General features: G+C 39.8%; 1 long non-coding RNA gene across 1 annotated transcript in view; it reads left to right on the top strand.

The window, feature by feature from the left end:
- The window catches only part of LOC105709004 (uncharacterized), a 270,831-nt gene that overhangs the window by 161,656 nt on the left and 87,012 nt on the right, over positions 1–22,163 (top strand). The window contains exon 2 of the long non-coding RNA XR_001105416.2: positions 15,696–15,817. This is a non-coding gene — a long non-coding RNA (uncharacterized LOC105709004). The remainder of the gene's footprint in view (positions 1–15,695; positions 15,818–22,163) is intronic.

The raw sequence follows: 22,163 nt of genomic DNA, 5'->3' as shown, positions 1-22,163 counted from the left end.
TTTCTTGAGCACATTGGAGAAAGTTTCCCTTAAGTGCACTGGCCATATATTTCCAGCTGGTGTTCTTTGTACTTGGTTTTATGATGGCACAGGACATAGGACATAGTGACTATCTTAGAAAACAGTCCTGTGATGCCATGTTCATGGGCATGCTAGGGGCAAGGCAAAAGCTAGAAAGATCATTTTTAAAGCTGAGAAGAGGGTGGGTATGTGTTTTTCACAGGCAAAAATTATGGCTTAGTCACAGGGTAGGCAGAGAGGCTCCTGAGGATGCTATTAACCTCCAGAGGAGGCTGCATTCCTTCAGTGGTTGATCAAAGAAGCCAGGAAACCATTCAGAATTAGGAAGGTTGCATATGCATTGGGGTGGGTCATAACCTTCTTTCTTCTAGTCTTCTAATTGCTGATGTTAAAAAGCAATTAGAACATCATATGTTTATTTTCTGCCCCACCCCTTGGGCCCCTGGAAATCACCCTATATTTTAGTCTTTATAGGACATGATAATACAGCCAAGAATTGCAAGCCCACTAGATTGTGAAGTTGGGGAGCTTTCAGGGGAAAATCTCATGAAGGGCATTTTTTACTGCAGTAACTGATAATGATCTTCAAAGAGGTTTCAAAAACTGCCTCATAAATATAACAACCCAATCACATCCTGATTGTTTAATGGGGAGATATGAACATTCACTTGACAGAGCTGACACTTTCCAGGAGGGTATTTCCATCAGAAGTGGGCACTAAAGCCATCTCTAGAAGAAAAGGCCCACGTGAGCACATAGCGTGCTGGACTCCACGAGTCTGATCCTGACCCACTGACGCTCTCACTGGCCCTACACACACCTAGATCATACCACAGCTGCTGAGCTACCTGCCTCAAACCTTTCTCAAGTGCGAGTTCTTATCAGGCAAGCAGACTAGCTTTGAGAGTCCCTCAAAATTCAGATTTTTTTTTTTCCTTTTTCAGAAAAACAGCTCTTGGTTCTTTAGCCTGTTCTCATCCCTTCTTTTTCTAATTCCTATGGCATTTAGAACTTCAGCCTTGAAATTAAACTCTGAATTATATAACCCATTCTGCTGGTATTAATAATATGATTTTAACATGATATATGTTAGGCACTATTGCCTCAAGTACACAAAGCTCATATCCCAAGCAGCAGAGCATAATGAAAAGAGCTTGTTAAGAATAACTTTGATGGTAGACATTTCTGACATTATATTGGGCTTTTGGGGTTATAGTTGGACTAAGTCTCCCTTAGATGACATTTTGTCTCAAGAACAACTTGCATCTGTATATTAGTTTGTGTATATGCCTGTAAGCACTTGTTTGTGTTAACCGCTCATTACTCTAGGGAAATGCTTTGGATTAAATTTAAGTCTAACATATATGTTGGTAAGTTTGTGTGTTTTGTGGAGAGGTGGTCAGGGAATGAAGGAAGAAATTACACAAATGAATCTGAAATCACATTTGAGATTCTGACTTCTCTGAGTGTACTTCTTGTGAATGCCTGACTAACAGCCACTCCCTTGTGGGCACAGGGGGCTGTGAGTGTAGAGACCTGTTTCTAATGCAAACATCCACGTGGTATGAGTGTGGTACTTGGGTCAAATCACAAACTCCTTTGCCTTTAGATGCCATACACTCAAAATGGTGCAAAACGATTGTTTCTGAAATGATGCTCATAATCAGAGGATGAATAAGATGATCCACTGAGGTATGGAAATATCAGAAACTTGTACTAGTAAAAGGATGAAATGAGTAACATTTAATTTTTAATTTGTCGTAGAAGCCCTCTCTTTCGGTGCTTAAGCCAGACAGTCTCATGATTCACCGTGAGTTGAGGTGTCTGGAGGGGAGGGTGAAGGTTCCTTAACACCGAGATTGGTGGGGCACCACCACTCTTCCTTTTGTTCTCTTGTGGTTTATATGCATCCAGGTAAGTGAATTTGTAAATTATATAATCTCCTTTTAATTAAAATGACCTTCAAACCATAGCCAAGTGGCTTCTGATATTCCTGTGAGGAAACTGTAGACTAAAGATAACACTCACAATGCCAGCCCAGGAGAATTGTCTCATTAGGACATGGTGGAGCCAACACTTCTCCTCTTTCTCTTCCCATTACCAGATAGAAACAAGAGCTACCTATTTAGATCTGGAGAAGGGTCAGCCAACGAGCAGAAAGAAACTCCATTTGAAAGTGAATGGTTAGAAAGGCAGTTTCCAACCTGTGTGATTTATTGCCAAAAGTAATGACAAAAGCTCTCCTATAAGCACATTGAAAATATCAGAAAAACATTTTCTAACCTGCTTGATTTAATAAGCTAGAAATTGACTACAAAACTCCAACAAATAATTTTCTTCTATGGATACACAGGATCGGGAAGTGAGCTCATGACTAGTCAGCATAGGCAATTCTGACTTTATTCATGGGCATCATGGGTCTTTATGGAGTCCCTTTTACAGTTAGTTAGAGCAGCCATGAAAACCAAGGACCAAAATAAACTGCAGTCAGTGCTGGACCTCACAATTGTTCTATCACGAGGCACTAAAGCAAGATTTTCTGAAATGTGAAGCACATTCAGTCTCATTGCATTCATTGAAAATATTGTTATGAATAATGATTTTAATTTCAGCAAAAAGGCTAATATTACATTACATAATAAAAAAATGTCAATATTGGTTATTTCATTTCTCATGTTTTAAAATTTGGATTTTAATTATCTTATAATGAATGTAGCATATTAATTCATAATATATATTTATATGCGTGTATGTATATAAGCCTTTTTCCTGATAGATATGTATGACCAAAAAATGTTGGAGACCACTAGACTTGAGGTTCAAGGTTTGTAAGGGATTATAGGACAGATGTAAAACCACTTTTGAAAGTATTTTCTGTAAGCATAATAGTAATGATAGAAAATAGTAGTGGAGAGGCAAAGTGCAAGGTTACTGGCCAACATGATCAGTTAGGGCAATTAACTGCAAGTCAGTGCCAACAATAGATTTAATTAAAATGAGGATAGTTCAATTTTTTTAAAAAAGAATGTCATCCAAGTTCTTCTCTCTCCTCTTCAAGGCCTTATTGAATAAACCCTTCAACCTTACTACTCATTGCCTGTTTATATGAATCTTACTGTCCAACCTGACTGAACATCTCTTTGCCTCTCAGTTTGAGCTGGTACTTGCTCACTTCCCTCAAACGTTTCTTTCCTACGCTCCATCTGAAACATCTGAAATGCCCTACCTTGTCCCACTGACCTTCTTGCTGTATCCAATTCCTATGCATCTCATGACCAAAGTTAGCTCCCTTCCTTCTCCTACAATCTTCAGACCGCTTTAGCTCATAATTTTCTCTTTCCTTTCTAAACTAATAGCAGTTTCTGTCTCTGCCACTCATTTGACAATCAACTATATAATGCATTGTGACAGCTCTGATATTACATTGTACCCTATCGTTATTCCTCTCTTCTGTTTTTTAGTTTGTTTTTTTTTTTTCTATTTTTCATCACCTTTTGCTTTATAACTGTAACTTCACCCGAAAATCATTTATGATAGGGGTGATATTTTCCCCTTCTATTATAGTCTTCCTTAGTCTGTGCTGAGCATGTAATTATACTCAGAGAGGTGCGTAACAAATATTAGTTGTTATAATAAAAAATAAACACTGCTGTTTGATGTTGCATTTCCTTACTTAAAATTAGAATAACAAAATGTTATTAAGCTAATATAAGGATTAAATGAACTGGCCGGGTGCGGTGGCTCACACCTGTAATCCCAGCACTTTGGGAAGCTGAGGCCAGTGGATAGCGAGGTCAGGAGTTCAAGACCAGCCTGACCAATGTGGTAAAACCCCGTCTCTACTAAAAATACAAAAATTAGCTGGGCGTGGTGGCAGGTGCCTGTAACCCAGCTACTTGGGAGGCTGAGGCAGGAGAATCGCTTGAACCCGGGAGGTGGAGGTTACAGTGAGCCGAGATTGTGTCACCGCACTCCAGTCTGGGTGACAGAGCGAGACTCTGTTTCAAAAAAAAAAAAAAGAAAAAGAAAAAAACGAACAATGTATGTAAAGTTAAAGGCCGAGTGCATGCCACTTGGTAAATCTCTGTAAGTTTTATATTTCCCAGGATTAACTCACCAGTGACTTTCATGTCACAAAACTACCTGGTTGTTGCAAAAGCAGCAGCTGGATAGAAATGAATGAGTTGAGGTGTACTTCATTCCTTTATTCACTTATATTAGGCACTAAAGAGCAGGTTTTAAAATTTCATTTTAGTGTGCCTTTCCCTTTTCTTAATATATTAATGACTATCCTCTGAAGTTTTCTTCCTATGGTCAAGAGAAGGGACTATAATTTTCTTGACTTATTGATAATTGATGTTAATAGAATGATGACAGACAATTCAATATACTGTCCACCATGAAGAAAAAAAAGAAAAGACATAGACAGATACACCTGCAGTGGCCTTAATCAGACCTGAAACATCCTGCTGACAGATATTTAACTCATTTGTTCTGTTTGGCTATTGGGCTGACACCATCACCATAATACAACATGAAGTGCTAATTATCATGAAATCCAATGATATGATTTGCTGAGAAGGAAAACCTTTTTTTCCCTCTTTTTATTGGAAGCTGCTTGCTCCTACTGTTAAATTTGATCAGCATTTACTATGATAGAAGAGGAGACCACTGCATCTCACTAGCCTTGAGCCCTAACTAAAGCAAAGGGCCATTCATTCTCAATCCATGTTATTTTTCCGATAATTCAGCACATCACTAGGTGCTTAAGAGTTTTTGTTGGTAATAAAAGAAGACAAAACAAATCTGAGATCCTGCATCCCTTCAAATGGGGAGTCTAGCTGACTCGAATGATGAGCAGGCAGAGGCTAGCCCCTTCTTACTCCTGTGAGCTCTGAATCCATTTGTATGTCCAGGTACTAAAGAGCTGGTCATTTATTCCATCATATTTCCTAAATTAAACGGCCTGGTCAGCTTCAATATTCTACCCAGGTCCAGATTTCTTAAAAAGCAAAGCCACCATTACTAGCGACTTCCCTGAGAAAGTGTGTGTGAGTCCTGAAGTCTGGGCATGACCAATTGTCACCTGGTCTAGGCTGCAGTTCCTAAGCCTACACCTAAGAATTAGTGCTTCTCTCCAGAAATCGCTTCACTGTGGAGTCTTCTACTAGTCACCAAGTCCTGCTATTGACTTAATCAAGGTCTGGTGACCCTGGAAAGCCATTTCCTTTTCCTTGTGGTTAACAGTTGAGCAGCCACTTTTGTCCCATGAGGCATAGTTTCAACTTTTCTTTGCCATATCTCCTAAACACTGAGTTTTCTTTCTGTTTCTCTTCACCCACTTCACCTGAACGTCCATGTGGTGTAAAACCCTGACACTGGGTGGCGGGTAGGGAGTCAGACGCACAGAATTGGTGTGTGAGAAGCAGGCGGGGAGGCCGTTGAGGAGAAGGATGAGAAAGAACAGAGCTCCCATGCTGCTCCTGGAATGAGCTTTCTGTCTTCCAGGCCATCAATCTTACCTCTTGCAATAGAACAACTCCATTTACTTAATCCCATATTCCTGGAGCTCACAGAATGCAGCAGTGGGAGAAGAATGGCAGGGAAATTTTTTTTTCAGGGCACAAACCTCTTTAAAAAGTCCACTAACTATGTACAATGAATGAAATACTGAACATCCTGCATATTATTTTTAAAAGGGATATCAAACAACAGTGCAGGACTGTTATATTACAGTGTGTATCTTCTCACGTGTCAGCAACAAGTAATGCTGAAGGAGGCCTAATTATCATATTCACAGTGGTACAGGTAGTAAAACAGTTATGCTTTGCATTGCTCAGGATGTTCAGAGCTGAAATAGATAAACTATGTGGGAGACTAGTAATAGGTAATTATTCTCTACTTACATATTCAGCCTCATAATTCTAAATTAAGGTAAGTGGGAAAAGCTTATAAAATATTCAAAGCTCCTTTATCTTTCCTCCTCCCTCTTATTAGAAACTGTGCATGAATTTGCATAGAATAAACTGAGCTCATAAATCAAAGAAGAAACTGCAAGAATGCTCTTTGTAAGTTATAATTTAAGGTTAACTGTAGCACATTTTGCTTACTGTATTATTAATGACTTTCGTTCACTCATGACAAGATTACATATTAAAAATTGTTGGTAGACAAAACTCAGTTCATAATCAATTTGCTTCTTAATGTGAGCAATCTGCGTGCATCCCTACGGCAGAGGCAGGTTTAGCGAGGATAATGGAAGGAGTGCCTTGGGAAGAATGGTTCTAACACCGTTGGGCTCCCTCAGGGGTGTGATTGACAGGCAGCTTCAAAGGGGAATTAAGTGACTGGTGAAGGGCAAACCCTAGATGGCTCAGTCAGGGCTCAGGACTGCTCCCTGGGGGTCTGGAATCAGACTCCACCCTAAATGAGCCTCCTGTTTTTCAGTTTCTGCAATTTTACACTGCTTTATACCTTCCAACTACTTGCCCATGCTTGAAATATTTTTATCCTTATAGCCTCATTTAAAATTTTTTTATCACATCTATTTACCAAAAAGTGTATTTCTTTTTACTATAAAACAAGCCTAATTTCCAAATGCTTTTTCAAACCAGTTTTTCAGATTCTCTGGTCCTTCTCATTTTCTCTTGTTCGCCTTCCTATTTTTCATCCTGTGTTTAGATTTTCAGCCAGTTCCTCTCTTTGCTCCTTGCTTCTGTGTCCTGGTATTTCTGTTTCCTTTAGAAACACTCTTTCTCCTTAACTCCAACAAAGCAATGCCAATACCTCTCTGCAGTTACAGCTTCCTGCCACCCCCTCTCCACCTCCTTGGCCCACCTGAGGGGAAAGTTTTTTCATTGTAGTACATTTAGATACTAGCTGCTTTCTGATGCATGTGAAACAGAAAGACTTATACTCTCTCTCAGCTGGAGAAGCAGAGAAATAGGCAGAATGTTCGGAAGTTGTTTTACTGGAAATTAGCGTGGGTGGGTTTGATATTATGCTTGGGTCTTGTGTCGTGGTCCTGGTTCTGCCTCAGGTACCTCTTTTGAGAGAATAATTCCTGATCTATGTACATTCCTGAGTGTCTTCTGAATATATAAGACATTTTAAAATGTTATATTGAAATGTGATATCATTTCATTTATTTTACATATTTTAGTATTTTATTTATTTTGTTATTCCTACTGGTATAGATGAGATGAATTGCATTCATTTTATAGAGAATGTGTTGGAATTATGTCTAAAACCTTAAGCACACTGGAAACATATGAGGTTTTAGCTCCTTGGGGTAAGAAACTGTTGATGTAGATATAATGGTACCTAAACAATTGAGCAAGCATTGACTATACACTCTAAAATATCCCCATGGAGGATTAATGAGAGTTTTTATTTGATGCTTATTTCTAAGGCCTTGGGCCCACTTCCTGTCTTCTCCCCAGCCTCATAGGTTTCCAACCCTCATGCCCTCCACAGGCAAGTGTTCCCAGGAAACACGCAGAGGAGCTTTATGCCATGCCAGAGTGGGTAGAAAGAAAAATGATGTGTCAAGACAGGGCGTCTGGGCAGGAATGAAAAGAATCAAGACTGAGAAATGCAGGAGGTAGCATGGGGACTTAAAAGGAAAGGTGACTCATCTCTGATGCAAAAAAAAAAAAAAAACCCAGGGCATTAATTAAACTAAAATTAAATGAGGGTGTTGAAATGAAAGTCAAAAGAGACTCTGTTTTTCTCTGCCCAACCTTTAAAATTGAGCCTTCTTAAGGAATGCATCCTCGGTTTTTTCTTACTTGACTCACCTGTTGGGTGACCTCATTACTCACTGGGCATCAGCCCCGTCTCTTAACCAATGACTGGCATTGCTAACCATACTCTTCAGAGCTCAGGGCTTCTCCCTTCCCTGCCATGCCACAGCTTCTACCTTCTTGCAATTCCCACACAGTGCCTGGAAATTACAATGTCTCAAACAGAACTCACCTTCTTCCCCATCCAAACAACTCCGTGGACTTTCTGTCTCTGTGCATGACACTGTCATTCACCCAGCCCTCACTATCTTGTGAGTGTTTCTACTTCATCTGCCACCTCTGGGCTCCAGGACCTCACGATGCTATCCAGCATCTCCCAAATTGTTTCTCACTTGTAATGCCTGGGACTTGCCTTAGTGCAGGCTTTAACTCCTGGGTCTTGCAATGGGCTCTTTACTGGTTTTTTTGGAAGGTATTTGCTCCAAGTCTACCATTGAAACTGCTACAGAGTGAGCCTTCTAAAACCAACCTTTGGTCATGTCATTTTCCTTACTTAAAATTCTTCACTGGCACCTGGTATGATGAATTCATATTTTTCAGCATGGTGTATTTAAAATTCCATATCTTCTCCTTTGCTACCTTTCTATTATCTTTTACTTTTCAACTATAGGTTTCCTGAATTCAAATCAAACATCTCTCTCTCTCTTTCAATCCCCCACCCCCTTTTTCACTACTATAACACCTAAATTTTAGGCAGTAACTCTTTTTTCACATTCAGCCAGAGGCATAGCTTTTATTTCTGTGATGTTGCTAAAAATGTTAATTTAATTCATTAAAAATGTATTGTGCATCTATTATGAAATTCTAGGAGTTGGGGAAGTTGGGAAATGAAGGCACAGTTGAGTAAAAGCAGAAAGGATGGGAAAACAGAGAAGACCCAGAGGACTCTGAGAGTCTTTAAGCAGCCCCCCTTAATTTCCAAGAGCACAGCAATCAGAAGCCCTGGGGAATAGTTCTGCTGAGCAGAGGCCACTTTGCCCTGGGACCAGTTGCAATCCTAGATGGCCTGACCTTCCTTTGAATGGAGACTGAGTAATGGATGCAAATGGATTGACTGGTGCTTAAGAGCTATTTTCCCAGCTTTTTAAACACAGACGCACAATACCCAGAATCAGCCCTTGAAATGGGACTCATGTTACTGAAATATTTATTTTTCATATGGTTGTATAACTCTAGCTGAGCTCACCTATGAGATGGTAGACTCTCATTTGCAGAGGTCAGTTTTCCACAGACAGGTGTTTACTCTATTGCCATGAAGTCCATCAGAGAAAAAGGCTTTCATGTTAATTAAAGTGCCACATTGCCTTTGGACCCTGGGGGAAACTGTGACACAGTGTGCTGGGAGAGAGAAGGCTCCACGTTCTCTACCTAGCTGAGTATTCTGTGTTCTTATTTTGAGCACAGCATCTCCAGAATAGGGGAGGAGAGAGAGGGGAATTAAGGAAAAAGGGAATGAAGGGAAAAAAAACAGAAAACAGGCTTCTGTAATTCTGCCACTTGCTAGAAAGTCAAACAAAACTGTAAACATTACGATATAGGAATTGCTTCATGGTTCATTTGAAAGTTATCCCCACCAAAGTCACAAAATCATTCATAATTAATTATCAATTGATTGACGCAAACATATGCCATAGGAGTTCTGAGGGGCTGAGATCAATGTGGATTGAAGCAGCTCAAAGGGCCCTAAGAGAAGAATAGTGCTGAAGTGTGGAATGGGAGGAACAGTGCTACAAAGGTGGAAGGCAGTGGTGTCCTCTGGGTGATGTGAAGTCACAGTTCCTTGATAATCCCAATCATGCAGTCAACTGTTTGAGGCAGAATACATCCCACATTTGTATATGCACATTGAATATGCAGAAACCTTTTATTGAGATTTGGACTGAATTGCCCTAGCATGAGTCTTCTATTTTGTATTCAACTGTATATTTTGTATGGAAGCGCATAGAGTACCTCTTCACTTTTCCTCCTATTTAATTCCATTCTGCTTGAGGATGCTAAAAACAATGAGTAATTTGTTGTGTATCCCTCCTGCTCTTTTCTATGCAGAGATAGATAGATAGATAGAGATACATATTCAAGTGTACACATATATTCATATGAATTTTAAACCTAAATGGGATCATCTATATACATATGATTCTAATGAGTTGTTTAATGTATTGCTTCAACTAGTACCTTGATGGGATCCTTCCCTGTCAGTTGCCTTCATTGCTTTTAGCTCAACCGTGTCCTATAATAAGGAAGCCTCAGAATTTATTGAAGCAGTATGTTACTGGTGGGCATTTAGGTGGTTCCAGTTTTTCTTTATGGCCATTAAAAAGTATATTGATACTTATAATTTTGGATTAAGTATACATTTGTCTTTAGGACATGTTCACAAAAACAGGATTGCTAATTTTTAAAAAGCCAGTGGTTTAAGTCCTATAAAGATTCTATCTCTATATATCTCACCAAAGCATATACTTTGTATTAGTAACCATTTTCCCACATCACTGTTTGCAAAATTAATGTGTGAAAAGTTTTATATCATTACCTTTTTAAAATATATTTTCTTGGTTACTAGTGAGTTTAACATCTTTTTATGTGATTGTTCATTTTATTTTTTGTCTATTTTTATTGTTCCAAAGAAGCCATTTGTTTCATCTCTATTCCTCATTAATTAGAATTAAATCAGTTTGATTTCCACTGAATTTTTTTAACCATCAGATACCTAAGCCAAGTCATGTGAAAGTGTTAAGTGAGTTAAATAATCAATTGATTGATATGCTTTCACTAGGCAATTAATGCCTCTAGTCTGTGCTGGATATTGTTGGTATACAGCTCTGGCTTTTAAGAAGCTTATATGATCTTTTAGGGTGATAAGACTCAAACTGTAATCAATGACAGTACTACAGTTTACTAGCCCCCAGGGCTGTGGACAACCAGGGAAGAGAGAGGATCTGTAGGTTAGAATAGCTAGAAAAAGCTTACTGAAGGAATAACAGTTCTGCTTGACCTTGAGAGAGACATTCCAGAGGAATGGAGTGCATTTTAGACTGGGGAGTGTGAGCCGAGGTACTAAGTGGATTTCAGAGGGCAGTTAGGGCTGCAGCCATCCAGAAGCAAAGATTATGGAGGCCCATGGGAGTCTATGCGTTGTTGAGCTGCTGTGAGCACTGACCCAGCCCCACTGTATGCACAGAGATTACTGTTTCCATCTCCACTCTGAGGGTCTGCCTCTGCCTATGCCCATCTTGACCTACCTTCAAGAGGCTATGTTGGGGAGTTTGGGTTTCAGGCTCAGGGTTCAGGAGGACAGATAAGGATAGAGCATGGCTGTGCCCTTCCAAGCTCTCCTGGATCCCCCAGGAAGCCACTGGATCTGGAACCTGCCTAATTGCAGCCCCTAAAGCCTCGTCATTTTGTCCAGAGGCACCATTGCTGCAATTACTCTCCAAACCCAAAGTCAATTACTCACTGTGTGAATCACCCCCAAAAGATTGCTTTTTCCTTTTCCATTAGTATCACACATAATTGCACTCTGTGTGGTTCCTAAACTCTTATTCCTAACTTCAATGTCCATGAGAATCTGGGTTGATTAGAAAGTCCCTTCATCTCCTATCACTGACCTCTCCGACACTTTCCATAAGGATTTTTTTACTATTTTCTTCATCAACAAACCACCCACCTCCTACCATTAATTATTCAGCTCCTTGTGAGGAAAGAATGGCTGTGTTTTCCCTGCTGATTTTTCCATATGTTCATCCTTTCTTCTTCCTTCTTTGTCTCCTTATTAACGGGAAATGTTAACACATACCCTAGAGTTGTAGGGTTGGTCGATTTTGATGGCACTGTACTTTCTCTTTTATAGCCACTATCCCTTGAGGACCCCCACACTACCCCACCTCGTGGCCCTCAAGATTGCCATGAGCTAACCAAGATCTCAGGCTTTCTGTCTGATGCAATTTCAAGCTGCAGCTGACCCCTGTTTTCACTCTCCTCCTGCTGTTCTATGTAGCTGTCCCATGTATTACTTGCCCTTGGGGCTTATTTAATAGGATCAACCAATTCATCATCAAAAATTTAACAGCTGTATACTACCATAGCATGAGTTAACAAAGGTAAGAGTCATGCTGTGCCCTCACAAGCAGCAAGGGATAAGGAGGAGAAGATGGAATAGGGTGGATCATAAGGCAAAATATCAACCTAGCTAGATGAGAGAAAGGAGCAGGCAGTCCTCCATCTGGAATCCAAAAAGCAATAGTGACTTCATTTCACATTTAGGCCAGAACTCATATGTAAAAGGCTCAGTCTGGTGAAAGGACTCATTAGTAAGGAATTTTGGGTAGTGATGTTATTTCAAGAAAGTCAAAATGTATTGACTCTTGGAGACACTGCATATGAAACACATATAGCAGCAAAGGAGTACGTGGTGGGATGAAGTGTTGGAAGGGCAGGAACATAAAATAACATAGTATGTAAAAATTCAAAACAAGGTGGTTGAGGTTATAGGCTCAGGCACCAGGAGGTACTGTAAACCCAAGCTAAGATGTCATCACTGAGAGTGAGCAAGCACAGCAGGGGCTTATAGGGAGGCATATAGGGGGCATATAGGTATTTGGGGAGCACTACATGGTAGCACAGGCAAGTCTAGAGTCACTTACTGGTGGATGTGAACCCACAAATTTGATGCTAGCCTTGTCCAGTGTTGGGATGCATACAATTTCATTCTAACCTCAAAGCAGCAGGATTTGCCAAGGTTGACAGGCTCATGTTGCTGCCTGTTAGAAAATAGATCCAAGTCCTAAACTCTAGCTTTGTTTCAAAAATAAGAAGAGGACTCAAGAATTTCAACATGTAGTGAAAGCTGAACACCCTGTATTAGTTGGAGTTTTCCAGAGAAACAAAACCAATAGGAGATTATGTATGTACATATATATAATGTCTGGTTTCAAAACAATACAAGATATAGTATAGTTTGTAAATGAGAGGTATAGATAGCACCAGAGTCACAAGAAATAACTGTGGGCTGAGCTATCCAGTCATAGAGAAGTTGAGCTTCCTGTGGTCAATATCATTTCCACACTTTACTCTCAGGACCTTGCCATAATAGACATGTAATCCACACCCTTCCAAGCAGGGGAATGATGGGCAGAGCAGCACCTTGATGCTATGGCGATGGATGCTCTTGCTAAAGGAGAAATTTTATTATGAAGAGAAGAGAGAAGTGAATACAGACCATGTGGAATTCCCATGATGAAGATAGATGGAGGGAAGGGAAGAGCATCAATGAATAGCATTCATGTTGGTAGTGATGATGATGATGATGATGATAACTTATTGAGTACTTTCTATAAAAATCATAGCTGGCACTATTGAACACTTAGTGTCAAAGACTATGTAATAAACTTTACATACTAATGAAGTTAAACATCTTTTTATGTGATTGGTTGTTTTATATTTCAACTCCTTTTAACAGTGCTGTAAGTAAAATATTATTGTTTCCTCTATTTATATAAGGTAATTGAAGCTTGGAGAGGGTAAGTAATTTGCCCAGGAGCACACAGATAATAAGCAGCTGAGCTGGATTTAATGTCACCTTTGTCTGATATAAGCTATGAGCACTTACCTCTACTAGAAGCCCTCTTATATGGTATAAAAGGAACTGGTTATTGTAGATTAATCAAAATCCTTAAATGTCCTTCCAGGAGTAAAAAAAACTTTGTTTGGATTCTAACATCTCTCTCTCCACTAGAATTTTACTTTCAGGCAAGAAGCACTCTGCTGTTTTTCTCTGCATAAACCATAACCATGATGCCTCATCTACTATTTCCCATTTTGATTTCTTTAAAGTAATGCTAAATGTTATGAAAGATGACACTTAAGAGTTTTATGATGTTTTTCTTCCCACAACTAACATCTCTAATTCAATAGGGTTTGTTGTGCTGTTTTCCCCAAATTGCCCTCATCAAATGTTTATCATTTAGTTTTCATGAAAGAAATCATTCTGTTTCTTGCATTCATGTTGGCTTACATTTTTATTTATGGCCTACATATTATTTAAAATGTGTCCAAATGGCAAAAATATGTTTGGTCAAAACATGACCGACCCTCAGTGAGTATGAACCTCATGAATGGGAACAGAAATATGTAGGAAAGCCAAGGACTGGCTCCTGGCGCTTTCAGTATGCCTTGTGCATAACAGAGAGCATCAGTTAATCCAAAATGTAGTGCTTAAGTGTTAATTACTGTCTCTCACTAGACTGTCTCTCAGCTGGAAGAAGAATGCGAGGTCATAAAGGATGAGAGTTCAAGGAGCCAGTGCTGCTGAAAGATAAAGGATAATAAAAATTGCCTAAAATCTTATATTTATATATGTGTGTTTGTGTGTGTGCATGTGTGTGTGCAGGTGGGCGTTTTTGGCCAGTAAATAAGTTATTTTTTTTTTTTGAGACAGAGTCTCGCTCTCATTGTCCAGGCCTGAGCACAGTGGCGCAATCTTGGCTCACTGCAACCTCTGCCTCCTGGTTCAAGCAGTTCTCCTATCTAATCCCCCCTAGTAGCAAAGATTACAGGTGCCTGCCACCATGCCCAGATAATTTTTGTATTTTCAGTAGAGATGGGGTTTCACCATGTTGTCTAGGCTGGTCTGGAATTCCTGACCTCAGGTGATCCACCTGCCTCAGCCTCCCAAAGTCCTGGAATTACAGGTGTGAGCCACCATGCCCAGCCAGTTATATCTGTTTTTGAAGGCAATTACAAAAACAGTGGGGAAGTTAGAAATCCGATTGTAAAGAATCAAGGAGTATCTGAATGGAGCAGCAGTTGAGATAGCAGGTGCAAACTGTTTTTTTTTTAAGAAATTGGGTACACAGATAAAGAAGAACGATATGGAAGTTAATGGAGGAGCAACAACAGATTGATGAGATTTTAGCATAAAGAAGACAAGATCATGTTTCTAGTATGAGAGCAGTATGACGATGGAGAGGGACATAGGAAGAGGAAAAGGAAATAGGATGTAGAGAGGTGATGGAAAGGAGGTGCTGCAAAAACAAAGGCAGGTTGCACAAACATCAGTCCCCTAGAAGAGCAGAAGAATCTCTGACAGGACGGTAGGGATCTGTAGAAACACTAAGACAGGATTCTGCAACTTCTTCAAGAAGAGATTCTATTTATAGATCTATAGAAAAAGCACAACATTTTTATTATAGTGAGGTTAATGGAGGTAAAATACATATAGTGATAATATAAATGAAGAAATAAACAACTAGGAAGAGCAAGAAAAGCTTACTGGAAAAGGATACAATTGAAATGTGTGTTAAAATATGAAAAGGAATTTTCCAGGCCAACTAATGGAGACAAAATTCTAGGAGAGGAATAACTGGTTTGATCTCAGGGAGGCAGAGAAAGGAGAGTTCTGACTAGTGGTTGATGTGGCTTCTGAGCAGAGCAGACAGAATGGGGTGGCTGAGGTTAAAGGAGGACCAATTGGCAGGGATGAGATACTATATTTTTTAGCTGTTATTTGTAATAAGGTGATTGGATTTTACCCTATGGTTTGAGTACTTTTTCCTAATATTGGCTTTTGATGATCTGATTCATGTCTATCACAAAGTTACAGACAGGATGGCACAAAGGACACTTGACAACTGAAACGTTCTTCTGAGGCTATCAGTTTCATAACTCCCCTGTTTTAGGAGGTATTTCTGAAGCATCTTAAAGAAATATGTAGGATTTGAAGCATAAAACAAAGTGTCCCTGTTCCGTAATTTAGGCCTAATGAGAATTCTCGAATGGTATTTTTCTAATCTGGAAAATAAGGTGAAAGACATGTACAGGTTAAAATGTACAGGTTACCTTTATGTTCACCAAGCCATTTTTAATTTTCAGAAAGAAGAAAGAAAGGGAAGAATAACAAGGAGACTTTTGTCTGAGGTCCCAAGGTGGAGGTAAAAGGCTGGAAGAGAAGATAAATATGAGCTCTCATCAGAGAAGAATTGCTCTCAACCCAGGTAGGGAGAATTGGTCCGAAGGAAGGAAGGGTTTAGTAAGTCTTTCTGAGGCTTCTAAGTCTTCCATGAGTTTTCTTTCCTTTTTTTTTTTAAACATCGACCGAAAAGCTTTGTTGTCTAGGAAAGGGTAAAAGGATGTCTGGCTGAATTGGAATTGACAAAACTAGGCAACTCAGACAGGGCAGTCTCGGGAGCAGCCTTTAACCACAAAAGAGATATTGAAGGCGATGCAATCGATAGAACTGGAGCGGATAGGGGAGGAAGATGATGAAACCCATCAAATTCGATCACTGGGCAGAAGTGATCAGTGTCAGCTTCCTCAGGAAGGGTCACTTGATGCCAGCTGCCTTTCAGGGACTTTAACCTTCCCTGCTGATTACCTTCTTGAGATCACAAAATTTTAGTGTCAGGAGAGAATAATGCATGCTGCACTGGGATCCCTTTCACTGTGACCTAGATGAGTGAGTTTCCTGCACTCATGGGTTACAGAGATGCCAACTCACCTGCCTAATGTATTTGATTACTATGACCTTTCTCTCTGAAGACATATTCGTTTATTCATCAGTTTGTTCACTTGTAAGTTACTCCCATCCATAGTAAGTTAAGGGAAATCTGGCTACAGATTCTTCATGGCTTCTCCCATCAAGAAGTGGAGTCTGTTTCACCCTGATTCAGCTCCTGGCCTGGTCTAACAGAACAGGGAGGATGAGAAACATGTGAAGAGGCATGTGGCGAGAGTCCCTGACTGTCACGGTCATCTCGGCAGTGTTTGAACCCAGACACGTGTTCAAGCACAGCTGACATCATGTGATGAGGAAGAAATGAGCTCAGCTGAGTTCAGCCCAAAATGCTGACCAACAGAGTCTTTAACGAACAAAAGCACTTATAATAAACATCTTAAGACAAAAGTTTTGGGTAGAATAGTTTATTATGTAACACAAGCTAATTGATATACGATTTATATAAGGATAAATTTAAGAAAACTCGAAGCGGATAGGATACAGAAATATTTTCTGCAGAGTCTCTTAGGGCTACCGGAGGCCCACCAATGAAGTTTAAGAAGATTAATTATCTTAAAACTGTCCCAATAAGTGGTCCATGAGAATCAGGAATATAGTCAGGCAAAACTCTGAGTATATTTTGATTGCACTTAGAAAACATCCATCCATTATAACATGCATTATAACAAGACAACAATGGTATACATGATTTTTATAGAGGGGGCTCTCAGAAGCAAAAGAGAGGGGCTCTCTGTCCCACTGGGAGGGTGAGGTGCAGAGTATGTTGGGGCATCTTGTAAGTGGTGGGTATGTGCCTACAGTAGAGTGGGATACGTCTGGCTATGAGCTTGATCACGTGCTCAAAGTCACCCACTCTCTCTCCTTGCTCTGTTCCCTTTTCATCAAACAACCTTGGATTATAATTTGGTTTCCTGGATATATTTGTCTATAAGGTAGAACGTGCCGTTCCGTCACCAACATCTCATCTATTTAATAGTTAGAATTCTCATTGTATATTAACGAATTGAGCTTCTGTGTTTTATAGATTGTCTCTGTAAGCTTGATTAATGCATTTGTTGTGCTACTAGTTTGATTTTGAGCCTGGAATGAAAAGAATGGTGAATTCACCAAACACACATCCTCTTTAAGTGCCAATCAGGCTCTTTGACTGGTAATACTTGACCTCATTTGTACCTTGTCTTCAAACTGCAGCAGAGTTCAGATCCCTGATGCACAAGGCAATGTTCTTTTCATTTCTTGTTGTTAATTATAATACTAGCTAATGTTTCTTGAAGGCTCACTAGGTACCAGACATTGCTTTAAAGGCGTTCCATGGATAACCTTATCCAAAATTCACAATCACCCTAGGAGTAAGGCTATTCTAATTTTACAAATGAAGACACTAAAAGCTAGAAAAATGTGTAACTTTCCCAAGGTCACAGAGATAGGAGAGGGCTGAGATTCAGACCTAAGAGCTGAGATTCAGAAAGCTTTGCCTATGACCACCAAGCTACATTGCTTGGCCAACTAGGGATGGTGCTTTTTGTCTGATACATTCTCTTTAAGAAGAAATCCAGAACACCTCTAAATATCTATCAAATTAAGCCAAAGTCCTCCATGTGGCTTTCAAGGCCCTCTGTAATCTGATTTCAACATATTGATAGAACTTCAATTCCCATGTCTCATTTAACTTTAACAATCAATTACTTGAAATGTTTTATATGCCAGACATCAGGCTCTGTGCTGACAGCAAAACAAAGATGAGTAAAAGACTTTGTAAACTGAATAGCAGAGGGAACCCAAATCTGTGAAATATAACTAGCAAAACTAGGCAGAAAGTAAATGACACTGTAAACATTTATAGCAGAAGAAATTCACTTCTGACATGAAGAGGCGATAGGTTATAAGGACACCAAAATGAGAATTCTGCTAGACCAAGAGGAGAAAGAAAACAATTCATTACAGATAAGAAGAACAATATAAGCCAAGCCAAGATCTTAAAAGCACTATGGCCATTATAGGAAAAGTAAATGGACAAGTATGATCAAAGCAAGGGGTATGATTGCAATGAATGTGAAAAAAAGTCCTGAAGTTGTGAACAGGTAAGAGGTTTAGCTGTGAAGTGATAGGTCTGGTCTGAGAAGAGAAATTGCATATTATGACTTTAGTACATTCACAATGAGCTGATTGTTGGAATCTTGAGAATTGTGAGGATATGAGTATAGACTAGCAAAAGTAACTAGAGTTATAAAGGAGTAATCATTTAGCTTCCTTTTATTACCTGGCATCCTGGGATCCTGGTAAAGCTGATGAAGAATAGTGAGATGCTGCAGGCAAGAACTCGTGTTTTCTGAGGTACATTCCAGGGTTCAGTATTCACTTGAAATTCTCCTCAATTGATGCTTTCCAGGGTCATAATGTTTATGATAGGCCTAGTATATACTCCTCTTACATATTTGCAAAACCAAACAAGATATTAAAGACTCCTAAAACTTCTGCAGCACAAAAGTGTGTTTAGTTCTATTTAGCTTAATTTCTCAAACTAGTTGTTATGCAATTTCCCTGTATTCCTGCAAACACTGTTATTTTCTCATGGGTTAGTGTTCCCTTCTGTTCACGCTTTGGGAATCTTCTATCTAAGTGATGTCTTTGAAATAAATGCTGCAATGCATCTTATCCTCCCATTTGGGAACAGTAGACAGAACACAGAACTCACATTGGGGCAGCTGAGCTCTGGACCTCAGGACTTTGTGACTTTGGATAAATAATGAAGCTAAATCAATATTTTCCCATAGGCTGAGTGGGGCCGATGACTCCCGTCTTCTCTCCTCAAAGCATCACAGGAATGGAGTGAGCTAATAGGTTGATAGTGTTTCATATATACAGAGAGGGCTACTAGGTTTATACACTGAGCTTTTAGTCTGAATATTGAAAAAGGTCAGGAGTGTGTTAATATTATAAGCAGATAATTTCTTTGTACCATTGCCTCTAAACTCAAGTGGTCTGAAATAATATGGTTTCAACATTGGCCCCCAATCTTGAGTAATCTGATAGAAGAAGAAATACTTCTAAGAATAAGAAGACGTACTCTGGCTGCCAGCTGTCCTAAAAACGATCTGTGTGAAGGGGCTCGGGATATGTCCCTCAAAATATGTCACTTTGGTATATTGATTGTTTTGAGCTGAAGGCGATCAAGAAGCAGCAGATACAAGAGGAGCTCTCTGCCTTAAAGCAGGGCATAAACTTTCCTTTGTAAAAAGCTCCCCTCATCCCATACCAGGAGGTGTTGAACAACTCTCATCACTAGAGATAGCCTGAGTCTTCATAATGAACCTTACCAAACAACTTATCTACTAAACATTTCCTAGTCACCTTCACATAGTTTAACATCTGTAGGAGCCCAAACTACCTTTATCTCCACTTAGTCACTTATCCAGTTTATTACCATTGGTTGCAATGGTATATAAGCCCTCAGAACCAACTGCTTCTTTGAGTCTTTACTTCTGTGAAGCCCCTATACATGTAAAAATATTAACATCAGGCCGGGCGCGGTGGCTCACGCCTGTAATCCCAGCACTTTGGGAGGCCGAGGTGGGTGGATCATGAGGTCAAGAGATCAAGACCATCCTGGTCAACATGGTGAAACCCCGTCTCTACTAAAAATACAAAAAATTAGCTGGGCATGGTGGCGTGTGCCTGTAATCCCAGTTACTCAGGAGGCTGAGGTAGGAGAATTACCTGAACCCAGGAGGTGGAGGTTGCGGTGAACCGAGATCGCACCATTGCACTCCAGCCTGGGTAACAAGAGCGAAACTCCATCTCAAAAAAAAAAAAAAAAATTAACATCAATACAGAAACACATGCCTTTTCTTCTGTTAATCTATATTTCCTCTGTTTAATTTGCTGGCTCCCAGCCACAGAACCTGAGCGGGCAGGGGAAAATGTTTTATTCTTCTAAATATGCAAAGGTCCTACACCGGGAACTTGAGAGGCAGGGTGCTGATGCACAAGCAGGCATTTGTTCTGATTTGACTGGAGCAAGCTAGGTATCTTTTGTTGCTGCTGCTTCATGACATTTGGAAGGAGGATTTTAGACTAGGCTAAGGTCAAGTCATCTCTAGAGCTAGCACTGATGACTCTATTAGTACACAAAAGCACTGTTCCACTGTTGTGATCATGAAGAAGGGGCACATTAAAGAGTGATGGAGGGTTTGAAATCCTACAGTGTCTCTTATTCTGAAGAGACATTGAGAATTTCTAATCTCATTTTCTCACAAGTATAAACTTTTCTTAAAGGAAGGAATCCAGATTCAGCATGTGAATGTACTGTGGGAAAATTGGGGTTTTTATGTTTAATTTCCTGGTAAGTTTGCAAAGCCCGGTGAGTGCCTGTTTGACTCCTTTGGTACATGTATCCACTCTTCCTTTAGCATCAATTCTGTTAGCTGGTTATTAGCTTAGAATTTACCTCCTAATTACAGAGGATCTGCCATATTAATTCTTGAGCTCCAGAGATTAGTGATTATCATTCTTTGGCTGATCTAAATTTCCAAGAAGGTAAGCCTCCTTCCCAGAGCCCCAAGAAAGGAAAGTACGGTGGGAGGTTGAGGTAGGAGAATCACTTGAGCCCAAAAGTTTGAGACCAGCCTGGGTAACATGACAAAACCCCATAACTATAAGAAAATACAGAAAATTAGCTGGGCCTGGTGGTACCTGCTTATAGTTCCAGCTACTCAGGAGGCTGAGGTGGGAGGGTCGCTTGAGCCCAGGAGGACAAGGCGGCAGTGAGCTGTGATCACACCACTGCACTCCAGCCTGAGCGACAGAGTAGAATCCTGCCTCCCGGAAAAAAAAAAAAAAAAAAAAAAAAAAAAACAGAGAAAAAGTAAGAGCTAGTTTCAGAAGCTCAAGTGTAGGGATCACAACTTCTCTTTTGGTTGTTTTATTATTTTTTGCTTTTTTGTTTTTCCTGGATATATTACTAATAGGTTAATAGTGGGGAATGTTGGAGAGAGACTCAGAAAGGGGGCACTGGGCATTGTAACAAGCAAAAGGAGTGGATCCATGGACAAAAGTATTTAGGGAAGGATCTGGTTAGAATAAAAGTGTGTTAGGCTTAGGATGTATAGCAAATATTTTATTCTTTGTTGTTGCTTCACTTGGACTGAGAAAACTGCTCATGGAGTTGGCAGTGAGATAGTCTACTAACCTCAGGAATGCCAATATGTCAAAAGGAAACCTTTTCCCTTCAGCAAATAAAATATTAAGTGGGCTCAACGAAAGCCAGTGGGAAGTGGCCTGCAGAAGGAGATGAAAAATTAATTTGAATGCTTGGGAGACTAAGTAATTCACTTATTTCACAACCTCAATCAATTTCAATATTTTAGTATTTAATGTGAATGTGGTGCCTCCCATAATATTTTAAAAGTTGTTTCTCACTTTTTGGCTTTTGTCCTATGAATTCTTTCTGTTTTCTTATCTATTTTTCTGAGTATGTTGATAGGGAGGTTTTCATGGATTTAACGTTACTCCAGGCAAGAAGCTTTCTTCTTTTATTCTCATTAGTTTAAAAGTTATAACATTATTAAGCAGGGAGCAAAGAAAGTAGAGAAGATTCCAAGACAGCTTTTAGGCAGGCTGATTTTTGGAGAGGGCCCTGAACCCTGAGAGCCTCTCAAGTCTTCCAGGACAGGCCATTGTGTGGAGAGCAAAATGGAGTCATTTAGTCATTAGTTCTTCAGATATCAGCCCAAGAGCGGGAGCTGTCTGCCTCTCCCCACAATTTAGACACTTATCTTACAAATTCACCAAGCTCGGTGATTTCTGAACAATGCCAGCTGTTAGGG

The sequence above is a fragment of the Aotus nancymaae genome, unplaced genomic scaffold (assembly GCF_030222135.1).
Source record: "Aotus nancymaae isolate 86718 unplaced genomic scaffold, 86718_ANA_hifiasm-v0.15.2.pri h1tg000020l, whole genome shotgun sequence".
Classification (NCBI taxonomy): domain Eukaryota; kingdom Metazoa; phylum Chordata; class Mammalia; order Primates; family Aotidae; genus Aotus; species Aotus nancymaae.
The sequence above is the reverse complement of the archived record's forward strand: the minus strand, read 5'-3'. Positions and strand labels throughout refer to the sequence as shown.